This window comes from Peromyscus eremicus, chromosome 11 (assembly GCF_949786415.1).
Source record: "Peromyscus eremicus chromosome 11, PerEre_H2_v1, whole genome shotgun sequence".
Lineage (NCBI taxonomy): Eukaryota > Metazoa > Chordata > Mammalia > Rodentia > Cricetidae > Peromyscus > Peromyscus eremicus.
Window position 1 is genome coordinate 26,877,011 of NC_081427.1, and position 16,180 is coordinate 26,893,190.

General features: G+C 42.1%; 1 pseudogene; it reads left to right on the forward strand.

Moving 5' to 3' along the window:
* Positions 1-931: 931 nt before the first annotated feature.
* Positions 932-8,419, forward strand: LOC131922013 (high mobility group protein B1-like; annotated as a pseudogene).
* Positions 8,420-16,180: the final 7,761 nt, after the last annotated feature.

Genomic DNA, 16,180 nt, shown 5'->3' on the forward strand with positions numbered 1-16,180 from the left:
CATACCCACACAGAATTGTTCTTGGATTAAGCCCTCACGACCCTCCCAGGTATAGTGGATAGGAGTGAGTTTGCTTCAGATTATTCGGTACAACTGGCTATTGTTATTTATTTATATACCTCTATGGAAACACATGGGTTTGCTGTCTGTGCCTTGCCCACCATGGGTGGCATGCCCTTGTGACTGGACACTTTACTCATGTACAACCTTGGAGTATAAATTGTCCGATGCTCTGAATAAAACTGGCTATTGCATGAGACTTCAGTTTGCCTCATTTATCATCACCGTTCTCGCAGGTCCCATCACCTCTAGAGCGAAAAACAGGAGTCTAAGGACTTTATTGTCAAACGTCATCTCATTCTCCCTGTGAGTAGCCCTGCAACTTACATGCTCCCCCTTACCTTGCTGAGGAAGCTGAGACAAAGAAGGCTGACATCAGTGGCAGAACTGAGATGGGACCCCAGGCTCCCCCATTATGCTGTACCTCTAGGTTTCAGATATAGTTTGAGTGTCTCCCGAGGGCTCATGTGTGGGAATTTAATTTTTAATGCGACGTATTAAGATGTTAAATAATCTACCATGAGTTTGTCTCCCTGATGAGTTACCTAATCCTAAATGATCAACCCTAAACACACACACACACACACACACACACACACACACACACACACACTTATATACATAACATTAATAATTAAAGAAGTTAGTATATGACAGCAAGTGGAGAGGACACAGGAAGAGTTAGTTGGAGGGGAGAAAACGAGAAGTAGAAATTATGTAAACAGTATTCATGTATGAAATTCTAAAAAAGTATTAATTTGAAAAAAAAAACTTTAATTGCAGTACATTGAGCTCTGTAGAGGCAGTGCCGGGGCAAGCGAGAGCCAGATGGACACTGGGGTACTCTGTGCCTCATGGAGGAAAAGTAAACATGGACAAAGAAGATCCTAAGAAGCCGAGAGGCAAAATGCCCTCATATGCATTGTTTGTGCAAACTTGCCGGGAGGAACACAGGAAGAAGTACCCGGATGCTTCTGTCAACTTCTCAGAGTTCTCGAAGAAGTGCTCAGGAAGGTGGAAGACCATGTCTGCTAAAAAAAAAAAGGGGGGGGGGTGGAATCTGAAGACATGGCAAAGGCTGACGAGGCTCGTTATGAAAGAGAAATGAAAACTTACATTCCCCCAAAGGGGAGACCAAAAGGAAGTTCAAGGACCCCAAGGCACCCAAGAGGCTTCCTTCGGCCTTCTTGTTCTGTTCTGAGTATCGCCCCAAAATCAAAGGAGAACACCCCAGCTTGTCCATCAGGGATGTGGCGAAGAAGCTGGGGGAGATGTGGAACATCACCGCTGCACATGAGAAGCAGCCGTATGAGAAGGCCGCCAAGCTGAAGGAGAAGTACGAGAAGGATATCGCCGCCTACAGAGCTAAAGGAAAACCCGATGCGGCGAAAAAGGTTGAAAAGAGCATGAAAAAGGAGGAAGATGAGCAGGAGGAGGATGAAGAGGAAGACAAAGATGAAGAAGAAGAAAGAAGAAAGAAGAAGAAGAAGAAGAAGAAGAAGAAGAAGAAGAAGAAGAAGAAGAAGAAGAAGAAGAAGAAGAAGAAAAGAAGAAGAAGAAGAAGAAGAAGAAGAAGAAGAAGAAGAAGAAGAAGAAGAAGAAGAAGAAGAAGAAGAAGAAGAAGAAGTTGGTTCTAACGCAGTGAGTTTTGGGTTTTTGTTTTGTTTTTTGTTTTTGTCTATAAAGCATTTAACCCACCCTGTACATGACTCAATCCTTTTAAAGAAAAAAAATCAAATGTAAGGCTGTGTAAGATCTGTTTTTAAACTGTACAGTGTCTATTTTTGTATAGTTAACACACTACCGAGTGTGTCTTCAGATAGCCCTGTCCTGGTGGTGTTTTTGATAGCCACTAACCTTGCCTAGTCCAGTCTGGGGTTGTAAACTGGCATGGAAATTTAAAGCAGGTTCTTGTTGGTGCACAGCACAAATTAGTTATATATGGGGACGGCAGTTTGGTTTTGTTTTTTAGGGTTTTTTTCACCTTTAATTGTCTCTGATGCAGCTTATATGAAGATAATTGCTGTTCTGTTAACTGAATACCATTCTATAACTGCAAAAAAAATTGCAGCTGTTTTGTTGACATACTGAATGCTTCTAAGTAAATACAACGTTTTTATTAAAAAGAAGAGAAAAAGGAACTTGGAAACTTCACTTATATTTTTTAGCTTTAATCATATTTAATGTTTAAAGATGGGATTTTGGGGAGGTATTATGGATCAGATAATATTATTATGGTGAAGTTACCATGCCTGAGTGTTGGTAATTTTATTAGAAAAGGGAGAGAAGCTAAATGTGTGTGTGTGTGTATGTGTGTGTAATATATATATATATATATGTATATATATATATATAATTATAAATATATATAATCTCTCTTTCTCTGGTAGAGATCTCTATGGTAGAAATGTGGAAGCTGCTCAGGCTGGGTTGTGCATAAGAAATCAGATGTTTATGCAGACCCATGCCACGCCACTGAAAACTGTTATAAATTCATACAGGTACAGAAAACAGTGTAATAGCGGGCCAGCAGTCTCCTGGTTCACGGTAGTCTCCACTGTACACAGAATGGGGGCGCTTTCCGCTCCGCTTTCCCTTGCATGTACATGTAAACAGTTTAGATACAATAGCAGCAAAACAGCTCCTTGTTGAAATGTCACCTTTTATGTGAGACCCCCTCACCCCCGCATCCACAAACTCATCCCCACACCCTATTGCCACTTTATTACCATCCTGGATTATAGCTCCGTGTGCATTACTTAATTATTTTCTGCCTCCAGAGGCTATGCCTCAGTTAGTTTCAACACTCCCCAAAGGTTCATGGGGTGGAGGTTTGGTCTCTAGTGTGACCATGTTGAGGTGGGGGATGAGTAAGAAGTGAGTTCTAGTGAGAGATAATTAGGGCACAGATAATTAGGTACACCCTCATAAATGGATTAATGTCTCAAGGGTTGAGTCAGGTTTCCTGTGGCTAGATTAGCCCTCTGGAGAGTGGGCTGATGGGAGCCAGGCAAGTAGCTTGTCCTCTTCTGCTTCCTATATTGTGACATAGCCAGGAAGCTCTGGCCAGAATTCCACTGCCTTCTAGTCACCAGAATCATGAGCCAAATAAACCTCCTTGTAAGTCCTCTGCCTAGCTAGGCACGATGGAACATGCCTGTAATACTTGCATCTGTGAGGTCGAAGCAGGCAAGTCATTACTTCAAGGCAAATGTGGGCTACATTTCTCTAAAAGGCATCATCCAGTGTTGCTGTAACAAAACAAAGAACCAAGATACCTCTCTAGAGGGTGGGGATAAGATTCTCATCTGTTTTGTTCACTCCTACATTCTTAGGCCCTATTAATGAATAAAAGAATGAATTGTTGAATTTTTAGATAGTACGCCATAGGCCACTTTTGCATTTGGTACGCGGATCCAGATCGGAGGCTGGCAGCTATGGGTCCCAGGTTCCTTCCGGTTACTATCTCAGGACCATGTCCCCCATGCCAGAGGATGATTGCCACTGGGCAGAGAGCCTTAGTCCAGTGCCCAGAACTGTTACCTGCTCGCCCTATCTGTGTGTGCACAGGTTTGCATTCTTTGGAATTTCATTCATAACCAGCTTCATGTAACATCTGCTCACCTACATCTATGGACATGGTCCAGTTCAGTCCTCCTGGCCACACAGAACAGCTGGTTTGGGTGATGTAAAGAAAGTCAGGTGCTAGCTCCTTCCAGTCTAGCAGCTGACATTCAGAAACTCACCCCTTGGCCCCAAGCTTCCACTGCACAAATTCTATACCTCCGTCAACAGACTTAGGAGGCAAAGGCAGTCCACATAGACTCATTAGAGACAGACGCAGCTGGAATTTCATTATTGCAAAAAAAATCAAGAGTATTTGTGACCCCAGCTAAAAGAACTCAAGAGTATCTGTGATCCCAGTTTAGGCTAGGATCTGTTAGCAGACAACTGGACTTTATGAAGTAAAGGGGAGGACCTAGGGAAATCACACTCTCTAAACCATTTGACAAAAAACGATACCATTGCTGTATATTTGACTGTTTTTCATTTGACTGCTTAAACCGTTGAAACATTGATATAAAAACATCAAAAAAGCCCTGACTTTTCAATTATCATCACAGTCTCCTTCCAGCTCTTGTGCGTGAGTACACATAATACTCTCAGAGTTTATTGGCATTTTCCATGCATGGGCTTGCATTCTGTATTTAAATAACTTTTTGTTTTAAAAAGAGTGTTTTTTAAAACTTCCTCACTATCATTTTAGAAGACTAAGTGGGTAAAAGAGAGGACTCTGAAACATCAAAAGTTATCAGCAGTCCTTGAGCAGCCGGTCTTGACTTCTTCATATGCTTCGAATCTTTGGAGGATCTAAGAGTTTTTGTTTGGGTGAGTTATATGCATTAGTATTTATTGACATACATTAAAACTGAAAATTTAAAAATATTTATGTATTCATTAAAATGAAAGGGCTCCAGGGCTGGAGAGATGGCTCAGCTGTTCAGAGCACTGACTGCTCTTCCAGAGGACCTGGCTTTGATTCCCAGCACTAACATAACAGCTCATAACTGTCTGTAACTCCAGGGGACCTGACACGTTCTCAGGCACGCATGTGGTACACAGACACACATGCAAGCAAAGCACGCATACACATAAAACAAAAGTATAAATAAATAAATAAATGAAATGAAAGAGGCTCTGTAATATGTTATCATAACATAGTTTTATGAAGAAGGAACATATTTTCACAATGAAAGAACATTAAATGACAGTACTGAAATTATTTTGCATTTTTTTTTGCGAGTTCTTTAAAGTTTAGCCTAACAAAAGACATCTGGAATCTCATCTCTGCTTCTGCATTTAATTTGCTGTAATATGGTGCTTTGGTTGAAGTATTTGAAGGAAATCTAGTCGTACACGATAATAGCAGTCAGCCTTCCATAGCCCCCGCTTCCACATCTGCAAATTCACCCAACCAAAGGGTAAAAATACTGTTAAAAAATGCACTGCTATTCAACACGCAAGGACATTCCTCCAATCCCTGTCTTTATTCCTTAAACAGCATGTGATAACAAACATTTATATGATGCTTACACCATGTCACGGATTGTAAATAATCCACAGGTGATTTAAAGTACATGAGAGAATAAATGCAAATTGCATGGCATTTTCCATGGAAGACTTAAGTGTCTGCATATTTCGCTATGCTCTGAGGATCCTCCCTGAATGCAGGGAGGGTCGGGGTGGGGGTGGTAGCTGTAACTGAAGAAGGAAGGAGTGTTTCTGTGTACGTTTTTTCAGATAATTGGCAACCCCTCTCTTTATTACTGTCTGAAACATCCCACAAGAGGGACTCTGCTAAAGAGGAGTTGATGAGAACTCAGCTCTGCAGAAGGGCATGTGCTTGGGGTGCTCAGGGCCCTCAGGTCACTCCCCTGCATCAAAATATCCCTGTGATTAATTATAGTTCTTAAAGGACATCAATGAATTTCTTTATTGTTATACTAAATGCTACTAACTACCTCGAACTTGGAATAGATCCTTGTCTTGTGAATGCCTTTGACATGTTGTGCATTGGTCTATCACTGAATTATAAGTGCTGTTGATGATTACAATTTTTTTTTGTTCAATATCAAAAATATGTTTGTTTATAGCCTGGCCAAGTTAATCAGCAAAGTCTTTTAGGTATTGGAAAACTCATAGGTTCATAATGGAAACTTAGATTTTTCCAAGAAATTATTTTTATGCTAAAAAGCTTGGCACTCAGGCTGGTCTCTAGTTCGACAATAGAGCACTTACGTAGCAAGTATGAGGCTGGGATTTCATCCCCAGCATTGTAAAAAGACCTGACAAGATGAGAGAATAAAGAAAGGACAGACAGGTGGTCACTGAAAAGCTGGGGTGAGGTGGTTACTGAACTGGCATCTACCGACCACCACAACACAGTAGTGAGGAGTCAGGCGGGCTCAGAGGGAGGTCTCTGCGGTTGAGCAGTCTCCAGCTGTGAACACCAGGGAGGAAGAAGATGCAGTTGGAGTTTTTGGGCGAACAGGTCAATCACTCACAAACACGGTAGTTGGGTCAGAGGAAGCCTCCTTCATTCCATACCTGACCCAAGAAGCTTTGCCAGTTTCCTATGGGCCTGAGGCATTGGTTCTTGTCATGGTTGTATCCATGTCACCAACACACATTCATTCTGTACTTCATTGGCTTTTACATGTTCACTCAGTGGATCTTCAGCAGTCTATTCTATCTACACTTGAAGTGCCAGACTGATTTTGCTCTGGTTTTGTAAGATCCCTGCCAAGTACTTCAATCTGAATAACCCACAGACTGTCAAGTCACCTGTCAAACCAAAATGGGTTCTGTGACAAATGTGTTAGGTTCAGCTTGTTACTCCAATGAGCATGATTTTGTTCCTTGTGATAGACAATACACCCGGTTTGAAACACAAATGCTTTATGCATACTTGCTATGCTGGCTGCTTCGATGTGATCTTGACATAAGCTATCGTCATCTGAGGGGAGGGGCTCTCAGTTGAGAAATTGGCTCCATAAGATCTGGCTTGCAGGCAAGCCTAGAGGGCATAATTAGTGATGTGAGGGGGACTAGCCCATTGTGACTGTGGGTGGTGTCCCCCCTGACCTTATGGTCCTGGATGCTATAACAAAGCAGGCTGCTCAAGCCATGATCAGCAAGCCAATGAGCATCCTCCTCCATGGCCTCTGCATCAGCTCCTGCCTCGGCTTCCCTCAGAGGACTGTGATTCAGCATGTGTAAGCTACAGAAACCCTTTCACCCCCAAGTTGCTTCGTCACGGTGTTTCATCACAGGGATAGTAACCCTGCCTCGGACACTTACCATCTCCTTTCATGGACTGATAATCAGATGAGCTAGTTTTAAAAAGCCATATGAACATGTTTAAACACCAAACTAGATCAAAGCATAAAAACCACTGCCTTAGTTACGTCAATGTGCCAGATTTGTCCATAGTTACTTTTCACATAGAGTAAGAAATGAAAATAGTATCGTAATACTAAAACAATTTGACCTTGAAAAACCTCCAAACGGGTCCCAGAAATCCCCCAAGGGTCTGCAGATCACAGTGAAATCCAGGACTCTGTAGACTGGCTGCTACACAGACACTTGACTTGTGCCTTTGACCTCAGACTCCTACCTGTGGAGAGATGAGCTGGACAGAGATGAGCCATAAGAGGTTGTACTGTTGTATCTACTAACCATTTCTCTGCTAATCCTCCTAGGCCACTGTTTCCTGGGTCACAGCCTTTTCCTGGGCTTCAAGGTCTTGCTAATCTGGTAGGGACAAGATGCATATAAAAATACCCCAGAAAAAGATCTCCTTCAGGCTTGGCCAGAGCTGCCCAAACCACTTCCTCCTTCCCCTGGACCGAACTTTGCTTCTGGCTGGGCAGAGAATTCTCCCACCTACCTGGAGCCAAAAATATGGGCAAGAGGTTTTTACTCTTTTTTTTTCCCCTTACATCCCAATGAATCCCCTAACAGCTTTGTCCAAAAGTACACTCGAAGCAGAAGTAGGTAAGGGAAAGCTTCAAGCTTTCATCAGTATGTGGTACGAGGTAGTCATGTGAGAGTGATGTGTTCTTGGATCCTTGTACTGCTTCTAATGGTCCGTAATTATGAGTAACACAACAATACACAGCTGAAATATGGAGCTTTTCACCACTGGAATGTCTTCTAAAGCCCGATGTTTCTACTTGTTGGTTTCGGCCAGCTTACACCTGGCCCCTGGCAGGATAACACATTTCTGTTGCACAATTTGCTTGGGTACCAGAGAAGCTCATGATCTGTATGCACCACAGTCTTAATTCTCACAGAAAGCTACCCTGTCTTCATGGGAAATGTTACAAATGGGAGTGGTACTTAGTAATGTGTACACAGTCAATTAACGAGACAGGGAGAACCAAGGTGATATTGAAGGGGCAGGATCCAGAGAGCAGGAAGTAAATCATCAGATGTAGATGGCTCTGAGCCTCTGTGCGAATTTGACTTTGTAACCAGGATGTGGGCAGAGTCTAAATACTTGACTTGAAGCAGTAATATAAGAAGTTATCCCACAGACAAAGAGTCCAGGATAGTGGTTAATAAATGTGGATTCGGGATCAGACATATTGATTTTTCAATTGTATAAATAGGTGTACAGCCTTGGAAAAGTGACTGAAATTCTCCAGGCTTTGGTCTTCTCACAAAAACAGAAAGGATGAATGTCATCCTGAACAGGGTCTCTTTTGTGTTTGGCCAGTGCAGAACTCCAGCTGATGAAAGAAAAAGGAAAGGAGAGCCTGGTGTGAAGGCAGATACCTGTAACCTCAGCACTTAAGGAACGGAGGCAAGATCAGGGGTTCAAAGCCAACCTCAGCTACATAGTGAGGTCAAGGCTAGCCTGTACTACATGAGAGTCTATATTACAATGACCCAAAAATAAAGGGGGGGGGCAGAATAATCAAGATACATGTTTTTATCTAATTCCTATCATTGCAATAAATAAACCAATATTCTCCAAGCCCTCTACACCATTGTGAGGTTTTAGGTGTATTCCTTGACCAAAAAAAGCTCATTATTCCTCTTCAGGTAGCATGTTCTACAAAAATCCCTCTCCCTCTGAGGTCTATTAATCTTTCCTTCCCTACCCCTCTGGTTACCATGCCAACCATGCTATAATCTCATGACTGCCCAGTCCCTTACAGCCGCTCTGTTCTTCTCACCTACTTTGATAATTAAGCTCAGTACCTGAATCCTGCTCAAACTTTCTTACCTTGAGTGTGTTGCCTGATCCACAGGGGACTACACTAATACAATGTCCTCTGCTTGTCTTTCATTTTAGGACAGTACATTCCCCAGGCCCTCGGGCTCTAAGTGGCTTCCGCCCACTACGCATACCCTGTGCATACCTCCTGTGGCTCCACCTTCTACTGGATAACATGGCTCCTGGGCTTCAGTAGCCAGCCCCTCCCAGGGTTTCTGCTGTGCCAGATTGTCAATTGCCCCCACCATAGATGTCTGGGTTCTCATGGCCCCCCATCATCAGTATAACCAAATCCTTTGCTCACATTTCTTAGGGTTTAAATACTTAGAATAGTTATCTTGTCCTAGTTGGGTGTTGACTGATACATTAATTAAGCCTCAGTTTTTCCTTCCTGTAAAACGAAGCTAGCGAGTAATGCCTATCTCCAACAAATAGCATAGAAAGAAATAATAGTGATCTCCAAGAGATTATATAAGAATTGATACATAGAAAACCCTAGAGGGCTTGGCCCCTTGTAACAGGCTTTTTCTTTTGGACCACCAATCAGCTCCCAAATCGTGACACAGAATTAAGACTGTGGTGCATACAGATCATCTTATTAGTTATGAATGCTCAGCCTTTTCTTAGTTCTTATTTTAATTTGTTTCTCTTTATCCACGTTTCACCTCAGGGCTTTTTAACCTTTCATTCTTTCTGTAAGTCCTACTTTAACTGTTTCCCCTGTCTGTCTGGCTGGTGACTGCTTGGCTTCTGTCTCTGGGTGTGTCCCTCTCTTTCTCCCTCAATCTCTTCTCTCTTCTCTCTAGATTCCTCCCCCTATTTATTCTCTCTGCCTGCCAGCCCCGCCTATCCCTCTCCTGCCTAGCTATTGGCTGTTCAGCTTTTTATTAGACCAATCAGGTACTTAAGGCAGGCAAGGTAAAACAAATGCAACACATCTTTATGTAATTAAATTAATGCAGCACAAACAAATGAACACATTCTTACATCATTAACAAAGGCAGCAGAAACAAATGTAACACACACCTTTACACAGTTAAAGTAATATTCTACTAATGTGAGAAAATCATGGAGTCTGATTAAAGGGCAAAGGAATTTATTCAGTGAGAAAAACCCACTGTACAGAATAGAATTGTCTCACGTTCTGAAATGCTGGGACACAGTCTCACATGGTTCTGGCCATCTCAGTCATGTAGCCAGAGGTTTCTCCAGTCTTGCCCAGCCCCAAGGTCCCATAGCCACGTATAAAATAATCATTCAGAGGCTTAATATTAATTACCAATTGCATGGCCTATGACAGGCTTCTCGCTATCTAGCTCTTATAACTTGACCCATTTCTATTAATCTGTAAGTTGCCACATGGCCATGGCTTACTGGTATTTTCACATCTTGCTTCACCTGGCGGTGCTGGCATCTTTCTCCCCTCTGCCTTTCTGCTTCCTCTCTCTCTTTTCAATTTCCCACCTAGCTATAACCTGACTTGCCATAGGCAAGATGGCTTTATTTATCAACCAATCAGAGCAGCACATATTCACAGCATACAGAAAGACATCCCACAGCACAGTCAGTCCTGCATCCAAGTCCCATGAGGAAGCCAAGAGGGCGTCTTACATGCATCTCAGGTTTTAAGGTAGCCAAGAGGCTACGCCCCATGGGCATGTACTTCAAGGTCATAGGCAGGTAGAGCAGTTACCTACTACATCTCTAGGGCTGTGCTTCAGGATCATAGAGCAGATATCCACTACATCTCCCCCTTTTGTCTAAATAAGAAAGTTCTAACCTAATATAAAACTATATACAATAGGAATGATTATCAAGTATTGTCCAGGAAAGGGGAGAGGTAATAACCTAAACAAAATAGAAATACAACCTGCAAGAACAGTATCAATCAAGAGACACATACTGAAATCCAGAGGTGTCCAGAACATAGGTAAATGGTATAGTACAGAGGTTACTCCAATAGCTGTCCTACTCTGAAAAATCTAATTTAGTATCTGAAATGTCCTTAGCTATGATATGAGAGGCTTATAACTGTAACTATCTAGTCTTCAACCCCATCAAAGAGCTGAGAAGGAACATAATACCTGAGAAAACAGGAAATGCAAGCAAGCAATTTCAAAAAAAAATAAGAGAATAGACAGAGACAGCTGGCAGCCTGGACAGTCACCTAAAATTTCTCAGCACTGTTGGGGCATCCATTTTGGCTACAAGCCTAGAATACATGACAGACCATTTTCAGAAGCAGGAATTCTGAGAGACCATCTTACCCTGTCTTGGCAAGGTTCAATAGCTTTACGTCCTGCTCATCCAGAAAGGACAGTGTTCATACTGTCAGCAGTCGAGGCAAGGGCAGTTCTTTGCTCAGCAGGCCATTTTGTGCCAAGAAGAAGACAAACTTCCAAACGGAGTGTCTTAGAAGCCCAACATTCTCTGGGGAGTAGATCAGAGCTGCCAGGAGCAATTGTGTCTCATGTCAACAGCATGCTAAGTTAATAACACATTTAAATGCATTATTCTCTAGGTCTATGAAGTGTTTGAAGATTACCTATCCATCTGACATACGTTTCTGTAAATCTGAAAAATCTAACTAACATAATTATAGATATGACAAGCATAGGTGACTATTAATCTTTAAATCTTATCTACCTAAATAACCTAAGGACTAAGGCTTCACATTAACAAGGTAAACAGTTGTAAACAAATGGACAGTATAAGGAGAATAACCTCAAAATTGAAACAATACACAAACTATCTTAAATCAAGGTAGAAATGTATAGTGCAATATGATAATAATATCCTTAATATGTACTAATATACAAAATGTCCTAAGCAGAGATAGAACATACATAGAGTAAGGCAAATAAAATTTTACACTTGTATCAATATACAAAATCTTTCAAGTAGGAGTAGGGACATGTGTACAATATGACGATTATAATTTTGAATTTGTATCAACATTCAAATTATCTTAAATAGAATATAACAATAGCTTACATTTGTATCAATATACAGGAATCCATATCAGTGCAAATGATCTAAGGCTGATAGTTTTATAAATTAGTTTACTAGTAGATACAATAATCTACTTTAATATCCTTTACCTATCTATTCCCCTTTTTTCTCTTTTCCAAACAAGAATCCTGAGTCTAAATTTTATTGTTCCACCCACAACCCTATAACAACTTATCCATAAACCCTAAGAAATTGAAAACTTTTGGGAGAGGGGGGCATCATTTTCTTAAAATTGCTTCCTGATGTTTAGGGGTTGATGGTATCTCTGTGGGATCCTGTAAGAAAGCTAAATGGTTAAGTCTTCAATAGGACTAGCTGTAAAGTTTGTAACTAGTCTCATAGTAGTGGGTAAAGTCATCTGAGGTACTAGCTAGAAGTGGAATATGATGGACCATCTCATCTTAGAACTATCCTGAAGAGTTTACAGTCCAAAGATGATCATTGAGTAATGTTCTTAGGTACAATGGCATCATTCTAGACCGGGTGGAGTTGTTCCTGGAAACTTCAGAGATTGCTATTGGGAAGACTTGTTTTTCACTATGGAAAACTTGAACATTATTAATATCAAAATGGAAAGTTTGGATTTAGGATGATGCGAGGAAGGATTCCCAGAAATCAAGGATAAGCATGGAAAGAAATAGAAGGACAACAGTGGTCCCTAGATTATGGGTTTTCTTCTGTCCCACACCAGTTGGCTCTTCTGTTTTTTTTGTTTTTTTTTTTTTTTTGTTTTGTTTTTTTTGTTTTTTGTTTTTTTTTTTTGGTTTTCAAGACGGTTTCTCTGTGTAGCTTTGCGCCTTTCCTGAGACTCACTTGGTAGCCCAGGCTGGCCTCGAACTCACAGAGATCCGCCTGGCTCTGCCTCCCGAGTGCTGGGATTAAAGGCGTGCGCCACCACCGCCCGGCTCAGTTGGCTCTTCTGATATGAGACAGAATCTCCTAACTTTTCTTTTAGCAATGTGCTTGGGCTTAGAGAAGGTGAGAGCCACATTCCAACTCCAAAGCCAGCTGGATTTATAATTGAATCAGGACCACAACTTTTCTAGAGCTAAAGAGATATTGATGTTAGGCAATGAGGTATTACCCTGTTGAGTTTATTGGTACCAATAGGTCCTTCCTTTCTGCTGTAGACATCTAGGTGTCCAAGGCCTTTTGATTTCCTGAAGATGGGTATTTCTATTATCCTGTAAAGACAACAAACAGGACCCTGCCCTGACCCTTGTTTGTTGGGTTTTTCTTACAGCTTGTAGAATTGTCACCTAATCTTCTCCCATCTTGGTAGGGCACTGCCTCTTAGCCCTGGGGAGCAGAATGTTCAGGCTGGGTGCCTCCCAGGAGAGAGGCTGCTTCCTTTCCCTACCCTGCAAAGCTGGTAAGGACCAGCAGGAAAAGGCTCGTGTTGCTGTTGTTAAGTGGAATGTACAAACAGGGGATGTGATTCATGTCTGTAGACACACAGTATTCCCGACAGCTGATCAGGAAATGCCATTCTGTGTCTGGTAAAGCCTCTTCAAAAGTTTGACGGAGACTTGATTGGAGCAGATGTTTTCAAGTTAATACTTATTATCGCTTCAAGGACTCAGTCCATACTCCCACTATGTTCTGAGAAAATGTTTCATGTCCTCATCTCCCCCTGCTGTCTCTCTGTGTCTGTCTGTCTGTCTGTCTCTTCTCTCTCTCTCTCTCTCTCTCTCTCTCTCTCTCTCTGTCTTTACACACATAAGAGAAATTGTTTGGAGCAAATATCACACAGCATGAGGCATGCTTTCGACTGAGATATGCTGTTTGTTTTCAAGGCAGAATGAGTTTCTCTTAATTTGTAGGCAGTAAAGATAATTCAAAAGATTTAAAAGAACAAATAAATCCAACTCTCAATCTGTGCTCAATAACCAGGAGAAGGCCAGAGAGGAGGGCAGACATCGACAGATTAAATATATTTACAGCGTGACTGTGGCCTCTCCCAAAGGAAATGAGAGCTGACCTGCTGATTGGAGAGGGATTTTATTTATTTGATCATTGGTGTGCTTCTTTGCTTTGCAGGGAAGCACCTAAATTTTCAAGTGGTCTAGATGTCTGAGTTACTAGGTCTTAACAGGAAACATGTAACACTCAGGGATAACTGGTACTCGGAAGTTAATTGGAAATGATTCCTTAGACATTTTAGAAGAAATTAAAGTGCATATTTTAATGAAAACATGCCATTTCATTGCCTAGAGAAGCCACGGGTATAAACACTTCTCAGGGGCAAAGCAGAGCAGGACTTCTGCTCAATGAGTAAATAGTGGTTGACTGGTTGATTAATACCCACGTATTTTAAATTCCTCAAGATTTAACACGATGATAAATTGCCCTTGTTTAGACTTTTTCTTCAGTCTACCAATTTTGAGGCATTCCTCACACACATTTGGGGACGTAAAGAGTCTCCCTTTACTCCCCCTGACTTTTCTGCCCATCAACCCTGAAGTCTCACACAGCTAACTGAGTGATAACTAATGTTTGTCTGATAGAACAGAAAGAGTTCTGGAAGCTTTTGGTAAAGGTAGGCATCCTACTCCTCAGGAAAACAAAAACAAACAAACCAAAAAAAAAACTGTGTTTCTCTAACCAGAAGAGTCATAGTCATTCCATTTTGGAGATGTTTCTGTATAATTCAGGAAACCAGTCATAGACAGCTCTTTCATCGGTCACCCCTCTTCCTTAACTGAGCATGACCATGCTAGTGACTAGTGGAGTCACCCCTGTCATTTTCTTCTGTAACTTAGTGCTTGCTCCTCAGCATTAGCGTCTTGATAGCCGTCCTCTCGGTGTCTCCCGTTCCTTCTAAGGCAGAACTTACCTCATGCTCCCATGGGATCCCATGTCCCCATAACTAAGATGAGCGTTTTGCCTGCCACACTGACTCTTGTCCTCTTGCGGCTTTTATAGCGTCCTTATTCTTGCTCAGTCCTCTTTGCTCTAGCTGCTAGGACACCCTTCTGCAGTAAGCTCATGCTCCTCTTACCCTGGCGGGACTCGCTTCTGTCTTCCTTCTCTATCCATATATCCCAGTGTCCCCACTGACATTCCTCTCTTGTCCAACCTCATTCTTGGCTGAAAACCAGCCTCTCATTCAGCCTTTTCTCGCGACTTCTCAGTCTTCCTCTTTTCTAAGTTCCCCCAACCTGGTGAACTGTGCCGCTCAATTTAGCAGCTGACTCAGTACAGTTCTGAATAGTTTCAGATGGGTCCATTTGTGTGATTCATGTCTTCCTCTGTAAGATAAGCCTTCTAAAGACTGGACGCTTATTTTTGGCTTCCATGTGTTTTGTGACTAGAGAAAAAGTTTAGGACAGAATATATGACTCAAGTAGTATTTGTTGACATGGCTGTGAGGTACAAAGGCCTTTGGGGCCAGAGCAGCCCCTTATAGAGTTGTGATGATTAAATAAGTTACTTTATGAAAGTCTCCAAGCAATGTAGGCACATAGTGAGCCTCCTGCTACCTACTCACAGTGCAGTAAAACCTTGGAGTCTCAATTGTCTTGCCTGCAAAATAGAGGGGGCTAATGCTTGACGCAGTGGCTATAAAGGTTAAATGTCAAAAGGAAAAAAAAAGTAAAGCCTCTTACATACTGTTTTACCAATGACTAGAACCAATGGATTATAACAATTTTTCTTATTAATGAACTCTGGAAAAAAGAAAGAGGCAAGATTCGATTCTGTAACGACTTGTACTCACCAATGGAGCCTCTGAGCCTACATTCCTACAAAGCAGAGAGAGAGGAAGAACAGACTTACCATCTGCCCAGCTGGGGTGGTATGGTGTCGAGCTATCTGGAGGAGATTTACTTTATAAGGGGAGGAAAGCCTGTCTAGATGGAAGCAGCATATAATGGTTCGACTCTGGGTCCAACAAATACCCTATTGTGGGGGTCATTGTCACTCACAAATAATGGCCCAGGGATGGGAATCAGGCCTTTGTCCTTCTCAGGGTGATTCTCCAAGTGAAAGCATAAGGAATGGACCTGCCAATCCTGTGGCAACCAGGATATGAAGAGGCTCAGGGAACTCTAGGTGACATATTACTAACAGACGTGCAGTGCTGGTCATGCGTTTGCTGTGTTCTGAAAGGTACACAGAGTAACAGCTCTGCGGGGCAGCAGCTACCATTATTCGGCGGCCTAGTCTCTACCTACTCCTCCCAATCCACTCTCTGCCCTTCTGTGGTCTACTTTGCACCGTGGGAAGCTGGCTGTTTGGGGTGGCTATAGCCCGCCTTCCTTACACTGGATTCCAGTTGGATTAAGCCACTGGCGAGGGAGAACTACTAGCAGGAAACACCAG